Here is a 5,110-nt window from a genome sequence, read left to right as displayed (position 1 = left end):
GCAGAGATGACAGTACATCTCTCTCGTCTCTTGAAAAAAGACGAGAAATGGTTATGGAACGCTGATTGTCAGCGTTCATTTGAAGGAATCAAGCAAAGCTTGATGCAATCGCCCATATTGGCGATTGCGGATCAAGACAGACCATTCCATGTGGTCTGTGACGCCAGCGATTTCGCAATCGGCTGTGCGTTAATGCAATACGATACAGATGGCGCGGAGCGCGTCGTCTGTTACCAATCGCGTCAGCTGCAACCAGCTGAACGCAATTATCCAGTGCATGACAAGGAACTCCTTGCCATGAAATATTCATTGGCTAAATTTAGGGTCTACCTCCTAGGAGATAGACCGTTCATCGTATATACGGACCATGCGTCATTACGCACGGCCGTCAATAGCCCACACCTCTCGCAAAGAATGGCGAGGTGGCTATCCTTCTTCGCGGAGTATAACTTCTCCGTCGAATATAAACCAGGACGACTTAATGTCGTCGCTGATGCGTTATCACGCCGACCCGATTTCGAGTCAGCTGTGCACCCCAACAGTGAAAGTGATCTTACTGTTGCAGCACTCACTACGAGTGTTCCACCATCAACCTTAGTTGATGAAATAAAGAAAGCCTATAAAGAAGATAAGGACCTTCTATGTTTGATGGATAATTTAATGAATCCATCTGATAAATCTTTTAAAGATCTACCGGCTTTATATCGATCGTCATCCGATCGATACACAACACGTAACGGCTTATTGTATTACACAGCCGTTGCCGGCGACACTCCACGTGTCGTCGTTCCGACTCACAATGATTTGCGCTTGCGCATCATGTATGAGTGTCACGATGCACCAACAAGTGGGCATCGTGGACGTGAGAAGACTTATCTCACAGTAAGTCGCGACTTTTACTGGCCCCGCCAGTATCAGCTCGTGCGCATGTACATTCGTGCTTGCGAGGTTTGTCAACGGGTGAAGCGTAGCCCTTCATCCCGTGCACCTCTTCAACCTCTACCACTTCCGGCAGAGTGTTGGCAGTCCGTATCTAAGGACTCCGTCTTCGAATTTCCCAAAGTCGTACTTCAACATGGAGTGCGCACTTTTCGAACGGTCTTCCAACCGTTCGATATGATGAGCCTGCAACGTCTGCTCTAACGAGCGACGCTTACCGCGCTCGTGATCAAGTCCTTCCTCCAAATCATGGAGGAAGCAATCGAATTTTTCGATCTTCGACTCTAAATCCGCCACATGGGTCGGATCTAATTTTCCCTCATCCGCCACAGGCATTGGTGGATTCCCACGGTGGTCAACGTTTCCTTGTGGAACGTATCCAAAACCACCGTGATGTGAAGGGGCAGCGAAAGAGTTATCTTGTTCGCTGGCGCGGTTATCCACCTTCACATGACAGCTAAGAGCCTCGTTCCCAGTTGATTGTTGACGTTGAGGGCCTCGTCCGTCAGTATGACAAGGTGCATTCACATTAGGAGAGATGACGCCTAGCGTCATTCATGATGACGGCTAGCGTCATCCATTATGCGAGGTATCTAGAAAGATACGCTTGCAATACATATTAAGTGTTATCTATAGAGATGACATTTTGATTGGTAAAAAAAGATATTTATATTTAATTCTATTAAATATAAATCAGTCTGAAAACTACTTCCTACTTGATAAGTGCGCACGAGGAGCCGGATTACCGCTCCCGTGACGACACTTAACTTCAGTACTTAGTGCGTTGGGTGAGGTCGCTAACGCGCCCACCACAACTACCTCACTGCACGCAAGAGAAGTTGGTTAAACCGCTTCCTCGCTGTATTAGGGTGTGTGTCCAAGTATAGCGTGGCCGCATTATGACGTGCCCGTCTACATAAGACTTCTTAGCTACATAAAACCTTCCTCTGCACGTGGTGTACGTGAAGTAGTTGAGGCACCCCACCTAAACTGTAATCTGTGTGAGCTGACTTGTACTGTTATCAGTACCAACAAAAAGTGCCTCGTTACAATTAATACCAATAATTCACGTTAAAAAGTCTGAGTCTGGTATTTCGTCCTCCATTGCCGATTTTGCCAGTCTGAGCGTCCTCGAGATCTAAACTTACAGTAAAGCCTATAGCTCCGGACGTTATGGCCTTCCGACCGCCAGTCTCCTTCTTTCTAGATGTAGGCTCTGTACACAATTGTAATCGGAAAATATAACACCACCTCGGATTGTGTCACAAGCAAGATGGAGTCAGCGACATCAGCGACAATTGCTAACGCCTGTTTGGAACAAAGCTCCTGATGCCACTGCTGCCAGACACGCGGGTCGATAATTATGGCTAGCTCTCCGGTCTTATCTGCCTTGACGCTCGAAAAGGAATAACCCGGGCAGCATTTCGCATGCTGCGGCCCCAGTTCTTTATCCATGAAGCCGCTGCCTCTCTTGTAGGCGGGCACGTCGTAATGCGGCCACGCTCTACTTAGACACACACCCTAGCACAGCGAGGAACCGGTTTAACCAGCTTCTCTTGCGTGCGGTGAGGTAGTTGTGGTGGGCGCTTAGCAACCTCACCCAACGCACTAAGTACTCTGGTTAAGTGTCGTCACGGGAGCGGTAATTCGGCTCCACGAGCGCACTTACCAAGTAGAAAGTAGTTTTCAGACTGATTTATATTTAATCGAATTAAATATATATACCTATTTTTACCAATCAAAATGTCATCTCTTTAGATAACACTTAATATGTGTTGCGAGCATATCTTTCCAGATATTTCGCGTAACGGATGACGCTGGGCGTCATCCCTCCTAATGTGAATGCACCCATGTGCATCACATACACAAGGGTTGGTCACAAATGTGCGCCACACCCGAGTTCTGGGTCTAATTACTATACTTTAGTAATTACCTTCCCCTTAAGAACACCACGTGTACTTGACGGGGACTGTATAACATTGGGGCAACTTTAGCACGTTACACCACCCCCCCCTTTAAGCACGAATTTACTTTTTTAAATTCGACAAAGAGGAGAGAGGAACTGCGAGCAGCTTTACGCACCGCTGGTTCACTCAATCACTTAAGCGCACGTGTTTCCATACACGGTGCCACAGATGCCACCTAAAAGGGGCCACGTTGGTGGGTCGTCTGCGAAGACGCCCACTCAACCTCACACTAAGCGCACGCGCCGCGTTAATTCGCCAGCCGCGTCTAGTGCCTTAGTCGAAACGCCGACAGCCACTGCTGCTGTCTCGTTAACAGGGCTAAAGGATCCATCCCACTTTAACAGTGAGGATGTTGATCCGTCGCTCATTGTCGACTACAATGAGTCGACACCGTTGCCGTCACCTCATAGTAGTGATGCGGACAACGAGCTCATGAGGAAGGATGATGGCGCATTATTGCCCATCCAAACTTCTCTCATGGCTCACAACATGGAGACAGCAACATTTACGAATGCTGTCTCGTGTCTACGCTGGATAGCGCAGCGACAGGTAATGAGAGCGCTGCCCATAAAGGCGCAGCCGCTTCTCCGTTGAGTAAAACCACAACGCCTTATGCTCAGACCATAATCCATAATAGTTCTGACAAAGAGGATTTGGAGCCTAAAGCTCCGCCGACGACACGTGAACGTGCTCAGTCGGTGTCACAAGCCATTTGTTTTGAACGTGGCTATGTGACGGGTGGCATACCAAAGATGCCTCCTCCATCTAAATGGCCTCGTTTAAACGGGTCAAGAGCGTCGCTCCTAGAGCGCGCTCTTCTAGATGCGCATAAAACGCTTGGGCGTATTTTCCCGGTCCCGGTCGTGTTGCGTTCAAATGAAACGCCCGACCAATACAAGGCGGAATTCTTGCGCCGCATTCTGATGCGTTGAAGCAGCGGTCGCAACGAATTAATTTCCTTCGCTTGCGTGTGAACGAGATAATGGGCGGTACTGTACCCCCTGTTTCTTCTCACAACGCTACTTCTGCTAGTCCATTTGAGTCTAGCGAAGAGGCCTCAGCTGGTGCTCCTTTTCATAGGCAGCCACCAAGCCGGGCACATCTATACATAGGGTAGCGATCGGTTCCTAAGAGTCAAAATTCTTCGGGTAACCTTTTCATTGGACGAAAATCTGATACCTTTGCCCCACGGAGCGGTGGGCAAGCAACCTTTTAATAAGGAAGCGTTGATTCTCACCCGTATCACTCAGTGCAAGCGGCGCCCGATAGGAGTGGCGACGTCGCCCACGTATTCGCGGCTGTCTGACATTCGTCCGTTCAGTCACAGGCGTTAAGCGCTGCTGAACGACGTATTGTGTATCTCGAGGGTCAAGTCTCGCGACTGACCTCGGATCTTTTTAATGTCCGAGCGAAGGCTCGTCAGGATTATAAATGCCTGAAGACTCTTGGACCTCTTTGAGAGGATGATGCTGAGGGATCCGCGTTACTCGCGTGATGTCCCTCGCTCTCCAAATCCTGTTCGTGGTGGGAGGAATCGGTCCGATAGCTTTTCGCCTTCACCGCCCCCCTCACCCGAACGACGCTTGACTCACTGTCAGCGTCACCATCGGTCTTCTTAGACGGATGAGGATAAATGCTCTCATTTAGGTCTACATACCGTTTCAGACAACCCACGTAAAATACGGGGTGCGCCTTTATAGACGGAGGTAGGGTGAGCCTATAATTTAGGTCTCCAACCTCTTCGACCACCGTAAGGGCCCAATGAAACGCGGCAACAACTTCGTAGTACCTCCAGGCAGTAAGAAATTGCAATTTTAGGTAGGGTAGCAGTGCTTAATAGTACTTTTTCTCGTTGTGCTTGTCATGTCCGCTTGCCATTGTGTCACGGACTTTACGTGTGATGGCTAATCGCTCATCCACAAAGCGTTAAGCCTCGCTCACGCTTTTAGCATCAAACGCGCCTATGACACCGCTGAGATATCGGTCATAAGGCGTAGTTTTATCGACCACTGCTAAACTGGCAGGGTCACGAGGGCAAGTTTCTGTCTTTGAGATGATACCCTCATGGGTCATGGTCATATTGACGAAACACTGTCCCTCTTTCGCACCGAGCATAGTGAGGGGACCTCGCCCACTAAGACTCGGGCTGCTCAGAAACGAGACTGGCGTCCGAGGATGGTGCAGTCCGTTAATGTAAAGCGGTG

The sequence above is a fragment of the Bremia lactucae genome, linkage group LG1 (genome assembly GCF_004359215.1).
Source record: "Bremia lactucae strain SF5 linkage group LG1, whole genome shotgun sequence".
NCBI classification, from domain to species: Eukaryota; Oomycota; class Peronosporomycetes; order Peronosporales; family Peronosporaceae; genus Bremia; species Bremia lactucae.
Note: the sequence above shows the minus strand (reverse complement) of the source record.